Genomic DNA, 11034 nt, shown 5'->3' on the forward strand with positions numbered 1-11034 from the left:
ACTGTTTTTTGAATATGTAAAACATATTTCCAAAATAAAAATTATAAACAAGATACATTCAGAGAGGCCTTCCTGTGTTTCATGTTGCCAAGATAAGCAAATACATACATACATATTAATCTATATATGTATGTATATATACATATGTGTGTATATCCCCCACACACAGCTATTACAGAAGAGATTCCATCTTATGTATACTATTCTGTACCTTGCTTTTTTTCACTGAACAATATATCCTAGAGATTGCTCTTATCAGTGTATAGAGATCTTCCTCAATTCTTTTTATAGCGATTGATGTACTTTTGGATTGTTTCTAGTCTTTTGCTATTATTGATAAAGGCACAATATCATCCTAAACATAAGACATTTTATATTTTTGCTGGTGATCTTTGGATTAGAGTCCATGAGAATTGAATCTGGTTTAAAGGTATATATGCTTTTTCTAGCTATTACTCCATTCCCTTCTATAGGGATTATACCATTTTTACATTTCCACCAACAATATACGAGAGTGCCTATTTCCTCACAGCCTAGATTTTTGCCAGTCTGATAGGTAAGTAGTCAGGTGTTTTTTTGTTTTTGTTTTTTTCCTTAGAGTTCTGTCTTTGCCCAAAGGGGAGTGTATATACATATGTATTGTCTGATTTATAAGATTTTTTTTTTACATGTCTTTTTTTTTCATCAAATTCTCCTGTTTGTTATCCTTCCTTTTAACTATAGTGGATATTAGGTAAGGATGTTGATTGGGGCAGAGACCTTCAGGCCTCAGTTGGATCTCCTTCCAGCATTGCCTTTCACTTAACTTCTCTGAGCCTCATTTCCTTCCCTTGTAATAAAAGAGAATTGGACCCTGTGGGTCTGGAGAACAGTGAATGTGTGGATCTGAAGGTTTTGTTTGTCCACATTTTCAATCTCAAGTTAACCTGACAGACAAATTCCTTGTTTGCACTCTGGTCCACAGCACAAACCAGGGCTGCTTGAAACCCTTATATTAAAGGTGGTTCCTTTACAAGCAGATTCCAGGAAGCAGGAGGACATAATCAGGAGAACCCTAACTAGGAATGCCCTGTCACAAATATTCTATTATGGTAGTACCATAACTGTAGGTCTTTGGAGTTATCACATGAAGAGATCTAATCTCTGCCTAACATGGGAGCAAACAACTTCTGTGACAGGACTTCACTTTTCTTTGTGGTAAATCGAAAGACTGAGCTAAATTCCCTTTTGAACTTTATGGAATGATAAAGGAGTCCAGAAACCAGATTTAGGCCTGTCTTCATCTGCTAAGGAAAAGTGTTTGATTTTGTGCATGATTAGAGGCCAGATTTTGGAAAGTAGGAGGTGTAAGCCAGACATGGTATTCAGCAGAGGAAAATGAGGAATAGTCGTGAAAGCTTTAGAGTAATTTTATATAGATGGAATTGACTTGATTTCAACAGCACAGTTAAACACCTAGCTGATCTTTTGCTACTGTAATCACTTTACTTGCCATGATTTTCTTTCATGTGTTGATGATAGACTGAGTTTCAGCACATTATATTTATTGGCTGGGAATCTTCCTGGTACTAATCTAAGAACAGCGCTCATTCCATCTCTGCCCCCTGCCAGCCCCGTCTGCCTCTCCTAGATTCCTAAGATGCTTCCAGAACTGTCACATCAAGACGGCTGTTTTGTCATGGCCCATTTTCCTACAGCCTTGGGGATGTGATGCTAGTGTGGAATCTCCTTGGAGTGGATTTGGCTTCAGCCCCAGCATCCTTTAAGTTAGTTGGTTTACCACACCATTGTAATCTTTTAGATGAGTCGATATGGCTTACTGTAGTCCTAAAGGGCAGACATTCTATTTTATTAAAGAGTCTGGACAGGAGAGGAATAAAGTATATTGGTAATTAGGCCTCTGCCCAGGGGAAGCTGTTTTTCTATGCATTCCAAAAATATTTGAGTGCTCATGAGGTGCATGGTACTGAGTGGGGATTTCAGGGAAGGCTGTGGGCTCTGAAGAGGTTTGTGATTTGTTGAGAGGTTGAAATGAAGCCATATTTGTGAAAACTTAAACGGTGCGAGGTGTTTTGTGGTTAAAAGGTGTATCTTTTACTCTGCTCTCTCTGACCGGATATGCTGTTGCCACTTCAGACTGTCATGTCTTCGTTTCAGTTCCTGAGGTTACAGGTTTCACTGTCGCTTAGAGTCAGAACCTATCCGATCACTTCTTTCTCCTCTTCCTCGAATCCAGTTGATCTTGTGAATGGCTCTTACGTCTGCTTCTCCTCCCTGTCCCTCCTTTGGGCGCCCTGGTTTCTGACCTTGATCATTGCGGCTCCAAGATATTACAGGGGCTCTTCATCAGGTCCCCCTGCTCTGTAGTCACTATATCTATGAAACACCACCCTTTTTGTCTTCCTGATACAGCACTTCCTGAAAGAGATCACTGCTTGCCCCAGAAGCTTTCAGTAGTTCTCCATAGGCTACTGCAGGGTTGTTGGTTTTTTTTAAACTTGAAGTCCCTGAGTTTAGTGGATACCTGCCCCTTGGAATGCTCTGTAACATGTGGTAAGCACAGCTTTTGTCAGGGTCACCAAAGTTCCCATGAGCCACGGAAGGTAAGAATAACTAACCTGCAGATTATGTCCAGCTTCCCAGGTTGGCGGTCAAGGCCTTTCCAGTTGCCTTCAGACCACTTTTGCAGCCTTTCTTCACTGCTTTGCTCTAAGACCTATTGGTTCCAGCCCTGCCATTTCCATGTTCTTGACTTAATGAACTTTGCTTAGCCTTTCCTGTCTCTCACTGGCCTACGACAGTCATTAATTTAGGAGGCAGATTAGTAAACACACTATTCTGCAGACATCCTCTCTGCTCTCTTGCCTTCATTCACCCATTCTCTCAATTCTTTCTGATGTTTTCTCTCTGAGTGTCCAGCTTGCAAATCCTTGTACTTTCTTTTCTGGCCACTTGGTCTCAAAGTGATTTTCTTTCTCCCTAGATGTATTTAGCTCTCCAGTTTTTGCCATTCATTTTGTGCCTTGCCTTGACTTGTTAAATACACATACCTTTCATTTGCTTGGATATCTCTTGTAGTTAATCTACAATAAACACGTATCTTACACATAATTGTAAAGAAGGAACTGTTTTGTGACTTTATCTAAAACAAAAAAATACAGATAAAAATGAAACCTATTTTTTGATTAAAAAAATATATTCACTCATCCTCCCTTGAACAGATTTGCTGGTTCTGCCCTTAATATATTTATGTTGTCTTCATTCTCCCGTTGTATCTGAAAATAGCTTTAGTGATTTCCTTATTTTATAAAATGAGAACGTGGACCCTTTGGTTGAGTTCCTCCCCACCCACCCCCAGATGGCTATTTCATGTCAGAGAGACAGTTAGAATATGTGCTTCTTTAATTCACTCCCAAATCAAACCACAAGTCCATGCCATTTAACATAACGCTCACTCACATTATCTGAAACTAGTATCATTGAGCTTACGTGAAAATTACTCTGTTTCTCTGTGGTTTTCCAAAGGTGTGAAGACTTATTTTTCCCTTTTGTTATTATTCATGTGTCCAAAAAGGTCTAAACAATGAGGAGGTCTAACCTGTGTGCTTCATAAAAAATTAACACACAAAACATCTGTATTCACTGCTTCAGTATTCTCAAATTAAATTTATCATCTGCCTGGAACTCAGGGCTGTGCAGATGGATTGTTCTGCTGGCCTAAGGAGAAGAGGAAACGATCATTAGATTAAAGGTTTTATGAGGCCGTGAGGCCACAAGAAACCAGTAGCTCTGGTAATTGCCCCTCCCTGGCCCGATGTGGTTATTTTCCTAGTACATTGTAAAAAACAGTCCTCTGATTATATCTTGAGTTGAATGTGTTTTGTTAGCAGTGTCCCTCCTTAGTGGGTCCAGCAGTCTGGTGCTTTCCATACTGAGGGTGATTGGACTGCCCCAGCTGGCTCCAGGAAGACTTACCAGCAGCCTTGTGTTTGTTTCTGGGCATTATGGACCCCAGGCCTTGGGAAACCTATTATTTTACCACACTGCTCTGTGGATTCTCCTGGTTGTGCCCACTGATTGGGAAAACCTCAAAGGCCAATCAGATCTCCTACGTCCTATTTGACCTTCAGTCTTGTCAGATATGCCTGCCTATAAACCATGTCTCTTCCCAGTTTAACTAGCTCCTCGCCCACATGTACCTAACCCTCAACGTTCTGGCAAATTGTGTGTCATAACCAGCTTGTCTTCTTTTTTCTTTTTCTTTTTTTTTTAAGATTTTATTTATTTGAGAGAGAGAGAGCGTGCACATGAGCGGTAGGGAAGGGGCAGAGGAAGAAGCAGACTCCCGCTGAGCAGGGAGTCTGATGCGGGGCTCCATCCGAGGACCCTGGGATCATGACCCAAGCCGAAGGCAGACGCTTAACTGACTGAGCCACCCAGGCACCCCTTAACCAGCTTGTTTTCTTTTCTGCCAACTAAGGTTTTGTGTGGAAATTTCCCTTGAAAGCCACTATTTACTTAATTTTTATATTCTCTTTATTGGCTTTTAATTTTGAAAGCAGCATATGTGGCTTTGTTTATATAGTCCTTTATTTTATCTTTTTTAAAGATATATTTATTTATTTATTTGACGGAGAGCACAAGCAGGGGGAGCGGCAGGAAGAGGGAGAGGGAGAAGCAGACTCTGCTGAGCAGGGAGCCCGATGCGGAGCTCGGTCCCAGGTCCTTGGGACCATGACTGGAGCTGAAGGCAGACGCTTAACCAACTGAGCCACCCCAGCACCCCTATACAGTTCTTTAAAATAAGCTTTATATAAAGGAGTTTATGCAACCACTGCTATGAGTTTGATGTGTGAAGATTCCTATTTTAAAAGTTTGCTAGCTGAGGGGCGCCTGGGTGGCTCAGTTGGTTAAGCGACTGCCTTCGGCTCAGGTCATGATCTCAGGGTCCTGGGATCGAGCCCCACATCGGGCTCCCTGCTCGGCGGGAAGCCTGCTTCTCCCTTTCCCACTCCCCCTGCTTGTGTTCCCTCTCTCGCTGTGTCTCTCCCTGTCAAATAAATAAATAAAATCTTTAAAAAAAAAAAAGTTTGCTAGCTGTAAGAGGATAGGGGCAAATAGGGATTCTTGAAGTGAACTCATTAGATTCCAGTAGGATTAGTCTGAGTCAACTTCCTGCTTTCCATGACACAGTCAAACTGTTACTTATGATCCTCAGTTCAGCATTGTCTTAGATAATCGGACCTATTGTCACAGCCCTGCAAAACCTGCCCAAACTGGGACTTTACTTGAGCCCACTTTTCATTCAAGTATTTATTGAGTACACCTATATATTTTTAAATTATTGGCCTGATTGACTTTTCTTGATGTTATTAACCTCTTGCCCACTTAAGGATGGCGTAAGGATCAGTTACTAGAACGGCTTTGTTTTGCAGGTCATGAAGAGAATTCCTCTAGATGCAAAATCAACTCCAAACCCAGACCACCTTCTTTGACTCGCCTCTTTTGGCCGTCAGCTGCCTTAAATATTCACACCACGTTTGAATATCTTATTCTACAATGCAGTATTTTTCCTGTCACCTTTTTTACGTTTTGACAAATTATGTGCCTACTTAACCTAAACTGTGCTGACTCTGTAAAGTGTTTATGCACTCTTCTGAGATAGAAGGTGCTATTCTTCTGAGAAATACGTTGCTCTCTCCTTGGAACCTGTGAATTTGAAGATGACTCCTGCCTGGTCACAACATGGGAATCAGCAAAGTGTTTAACTGTCACAAGACAGAATCCAGTGGGGCAGTCAGTAGGAGAGCATGTTCAGAGGGGCTGTCGGTCCCAACAGAATTGCACCAAAGTATATTTTCAGGATGACTTTCTTATTTCTGCCATCTACTGGAATAAATTATTTTTCTCTGTGGAAATCTGGTTTCAGTGTTATTAAGTTCATTTTTGTAAGCTTTTCTGCCGCTAGATGATGCCTTTTAAAAAAAATGATTTTGTAGTTCAAACTGAGGTTGGAAATATGAACGTGGTCATGTAGTTTGATGTACCTGAAGAGACCGGTGAGTACTTTTCTTAATCATTAGTAATCATTTGGGTGCTTACTGTAGCCAAGGCCCTGGAGGAATCAAAGGCGTGGGAATTGAGGTCCCTGAAAGTTCAAGAGCTGATACACAATCTGGTGAGGTAAGATCGGTCTACGTAGAACTGTAATCCGAGGCTGTGTTAGACCATTGTCCATAAAACAGTGGTTATGATGGTGAGCAACTAGAGGGTCCGTACCCAGCACAGGCACAAGATGGAACTGGCAGTTCCTTGTACCATCACACCCTCAGAGATAGTACCGGAGAAATCAGGACGGGTTAAAAAGCCTGGGCTGGGACGGTAATTCTGTGTTTTGGTAGCAGCCCTCTGAATAATTCACTCATTTGGGGACTTTATTAGCTTTAAGAAATTAAAAATTTAAATGGATCTAAATTTTCACCAGCCCATGGCTTTTTGACAGCTAGCCAAGCCAAGAATGGATTTCCTGTTTTGCAGTTTGTGCTTTTCTATTCCTCCCAAACTGTCTGAACTTGTTGCTTTGCTGTTCTTAATAATAAGAGTTTCAAGTTGAAATGACTGTCCTGCTTTCATTTCTTTCTTTTCATTCTTTACTTTTATTTTGAACTTCAAATTTTCTTGAGAGGCAACTCCATACTTTACATTTCCAGCAAAAGGGTCTTTTTAGCTAATTTCATGGAATCCATAAAACAGTGAAGATCTGACACTGGAGGGACCATAGTGGCAAAAACTAGCTAACCCATGGTTTTATAGATAAAGAATCTGAGCCCAGACAGGGCTTAATGCAGCTGGTCCGAAGCAGACCAGGGAGTAGGATCCATATTTTTTAATTTCCCCTCTAGAGCCCTTCTCACTTGCCACCCTGCCTTTCCCAAAGTTGGAGCCAGCTTTGAGTTTCAGGTATTAGGGAAGAATTCTTCCAGGCTGTCTCCCATCAGAGCAATTCACTTGACCTTAATATTTGTCATTGAAGAAAGCAATGCTGGTGGTTACTGTGGGTACATAAAAGGATGCTGCAGTCTCTGAACCCTAACCATGGGGGAAGTGTGACTCCATTGCAGCTGTCTACCCAGATTCTTCAAGTCAGGCCCTTCATCCCATTATTGCTGGGGGTAGCCTAAAACCTTCCAGACGCCACTCTGCACTGCTTTCTTGCAAAGCACCACGGTTTTGAAGCTGAGCCTTGTGATGTCTCTGTTGTAGCGGCACTTCCTTTGAGTGTTGCTTTCGCCTGTCTTGAGTTCAACATATGGCATTAGCTGATAGGGAGCCTACGTTGTTTCGGCACAGCAGACCTTAGCTGTGGCATGCTTGTGGCCGTGATGGAGGACAGCGTTCATGATCATGGTTTGGCACAGTTCCAATTTAATGGCCTAGTTGAAAGCAGAGGTCAGACCCTAGCTGATCCAAGTCCCTGAGTCCTGCCTTATTCTGTCACTTTGTACTGATCCGTTTTTGTACTTCCCATTTGCTCTCAATTAGACATTTTGAGACGTCAACTGGATTACATTGCTTTTTGCGTTTGGACCTGCCACTTGGTGGGATCCAATTCCTACGGACACAAGTCAGCAAGAGTAGTGTGTTGGCTGCATTAATAACAGAAACACAAGGATGTGAGCACTGAAGGGGCTGATTCTGTGCCAGGGAGGTTTTGATTGTCCCCCAGAAGGGAACATACTGCTCAGTAAGCCTCCTAGGGAAGTAAAGGGCCCTAATTACAGCTCAGGCCTGAACCTGGAGGCTTCTCTCCCAACCCTAGTGGGACTTAAACTGCTGGTGAGGCTCTAATGGCCTCAGTGTAAAGCTTCTGAAGAAGAAAGGAGCTCATTTCCCAGCCACGTTGGAGAGCAAAGACTTCCCAGAAAGACTGATCACAAGCCCCTAAAGGCCAGGTACTGTGACTGTCACCACCTAGCTTTATGGCTATTGTTGAAATGATGGAATGAGACAATCAACTCATTTTTTATGAGGGAAACTTGCTAAGTTCCCTTTGTCCAGGAAGTCACTTAACCCTTGAGCTTGTTTCCTCATTTATGACATTTTCGGGAATATTAAATACAACTAATATGTAAACTCGGACACATGTTTTCTCCCCACCTCATTCCTAGTAATTGACCCGTTTTGTTACAACATGGCCCGTCGTCTGAGATGGATGGATGGCTGCGAATCACATTTTGTTTGACTGTTCTCTTGCTCCAGTGATTGTCAGGACCCCAGCTTGGAAGGAGCCCCATCCAGGCCTTTAAAAGGATATTGGAAATGTCCTACTCCTCTAAAGCCTGTCCAGATGAATGTGGTGTGGACTCCTGGCATGATCATTAGACTAGGAGAGGCCCCAGGTTTGCAGTCTTACTCCATCACCTGCAAGCGGTATTAACTTTGAGCAAATCATTTAATTTCTGAGCCTCAGTTTTTTCATCTACAAAGTGGGGATAATCCCTGCCTTTTCTGCTATACAAGCTTGTTACCAAGTGAGATGTTGGTGAAGATGATTTGTAATTTTTAATAATACACAAAGTATTTTCCAAAGAAATGACAAAACCGCTAGGATCCCCTGATGACTTTTTATTTCTGTAAAGACAGGCCTTAGGGGGGCAGCCAACTGATTTTTTTTTTTTTCTACATATGGTTTCCCTTTTGATTAGTCATTGGTACTTCGGTTACAGAAAAATCAAAGACACACACCAGGCTCCAGGCCTGAACTCTGAGCAGGGAGATGGATCTCTTAGAAACAATCCTAGCATAAGTGTCTGGACCACATCCTTCCTGCCCTTCCAGGTTCTATGTGAGTCCAACAAGCTCTTCTACCAGAACGGGAGTATTTCCGGCATGATTTAAGATGTAGTCATTGTTTTCTTTGAACAATGTTTTTGTTGTTTCCTTCAAGCGTATTATGATGTCTGTACCCTTACCATTGACCCAACAATATTTTATCCTATCTTACTTGGGCATTGCTTTGGAAGTAGTGTCTTTTTGCTCATTTCTGCTGGCCAGTTTTTTGACAATTGTAAGTGTTAAAATTGAGAAATGTTTTTTTTAAAAGATTTGTTTATTTTAGAGAGAGAGTGTGTGCGTGAGTGGGGGGAGGGGCAGAGAGAGAATCTCAAGCAGACTCCCTGCTGAGTATGTGCAGAGCCCCAGGAGGGCTCAGTCTTATGACCCTGAGATCATGACCTGAGCCGAAAGCAGGAGTCCAACCCGTTGAGCCACCCAAGCACCCCATTTTAAATTGTTGCTTGGACTCATGGAAGATTTGGCCCTGGATTTCATCTTCCAAAAATTTGAAGAGTCGGGACACCAGGGTGGCTCAGTTGATTGCGTCTGCCTTCAGCTCAGGTCATGAACCCAGGGCCCTGGGATCGAGTCCCGCATCGCTCCCCCCGCTTGTGCTTGCTCTCTCTCACTCTCTCTCTCTGACAAATAAATAAAATCTTGAAAAAAAATTTTTTGAAGAGTCAATTGCTCCTTTATTAACTATATTTAAATTTTATCTTAAAATACATATCTAGGCATTTTAGAATGCTTTCAACAACCCATCCTTCTATGCAAGTGCTCTCTTCTGTTTGAAGAACAAATATATTTAAAATGAAGATGGGACTTTAGGCAAAAGTTATGTATTAACTTTTCCCCCGTTCCTTTATTTCAATTTTCTCTCAAAAGTTGAATGGATGGAATTAATTGTAGAAAACCCTTAATTTTCAAAGAAGAAAAAAGCACAGTATAAAATAACCACCATAAAGGATATTTATCGTAGCACAATTAATGGAAAGGATATTTATCATAGCACAATTTATCATAGCACAGTTAATGCCCAACATAAAGAGATGCTTTAATTTAAAGTCATACTGCATCCAACTGAGGGAATATCATGGTGCATTTAATAATTTCTTTTTTTCTGCAATGTATGCCTAGAAATGAGATTAAAAAGATAAACAAAAGTACTAACATTGCTTCTGGAACTGCAGATGGTTCAAATTTTCTTTTTCCTTTTTAGCATTTTCTAAAAAGTAAAGAAATGATAAAAGTAAAAAGTAAAAGAGTAAAAAGAAATGATAAAAATTATTTTAATAACAAAAAAGAATTTTAAGAAAAAAAGACAGGATTTTAAACTTATGTACATAGCAAAAAGCCTGGTGTGAAATAGACCAAAATGTTGATAATGATTATTTCTTTTGCAACTTTGTGTATTTTCTACAGAGAGTATGTATTACTTTTATAATCGGGGGAATAAAAGGTGTTTTGGAGGGGACCATTGTCAGAATAGTGTTAATACTTCAAACATTATAGAACACACACACACGTTTTTTGTTTTTGTTTAAGAGTAATTCAGGGTCAGGGGAGGGGGCGCCTGGGTGGCTCAGTCGTTAGGCGTCTGCCTTTGGCTCAGGTCATGATCCCAGGGTCCTGGGATCGAGTCCCATATCGGGCTCTCTGCTCGGCGGGAAGCCTGCTTCTCCCTCTCCCACTCCCCCTGCTTGTGTTCCCTCTCTCACTGTGTCTCTCTCTGTTAAATAAATAAATAAAATCTTTAAAAAAAAAGTCAGCTAGGTCTATTAAAACACTGAAGCTATTCTGAATCAATGAAAATCAGCGAGTTCACAACAATTCTGATTAACCGTTTTGGTTGTGCAGGACAGAGTACAGAGCATTCAGCTTATAAAACTCTGGCCTCTTTTTTTTGTATAGGTGCTCACAGCGACGGCATGGTGAAATGAAAAGGGAGCATTGATTTTGATTCTGCCCACATAGAAAAGTGGAAGCCTGGGGTATTAATGTTCTGGGGTCCCACATGGGTTAGAATAAGCCCCACTGTTCTTTCCCTCCCAACTGCTCCAAGCAAGTCTTTCATTGAGGCTGTGTCACTGCTTCAGTTAAAACCCCCTCCTTGTGAAATGTACTGGCCCTGTTTCCCCCAACTCTCACCTACCCCCCACCCCCGGCCAACTCCAAAACAGGAGTGTTCTAGTGGCTAAG

The 11034-nt window shown here is 41.5% G+C and overlaps 1 protein-coding gene across 2 annotated transcripts in view; it reads left to right on the forward strand.

Annotated features, from left to right (window-relative positions):
• Positions 1-11034, forward strand: part of ATP6V0E1 (ATPase H+ transporting V0 subunit e1) — a 36546-nt gene extending 25512 nt beyond the window's left edge. Inside the window, exon 4 of one of the 2 annotated variants that reach the window (XM_078066878.1) lies at positions 10747-11034. The gene's annotated coding sequence lies outside the window, so the exon portion shown is untranslated. Of the gene's footprint in view, positions 1-5435; positions 5919-10746 lie in introns of those variants that run through there. The other variant, XM_036120334.2, reaches the window with a different exon arrangement.

The sequence above is a fragment of the Halichoerus grypus genome, chromosome 2 (genome assembly GCF_964656455.1).
Source record: "Halichoerus grypus chromosome 2, mHalGry1.hap1.1, whole genome shotgun sequence".
Taxonomy (NCBI): Eukaryota; Metazoa; Chordata; class Mammalia; order Carnivora; family Phocidae; genus Halichoerus; species Halichoerus grypus.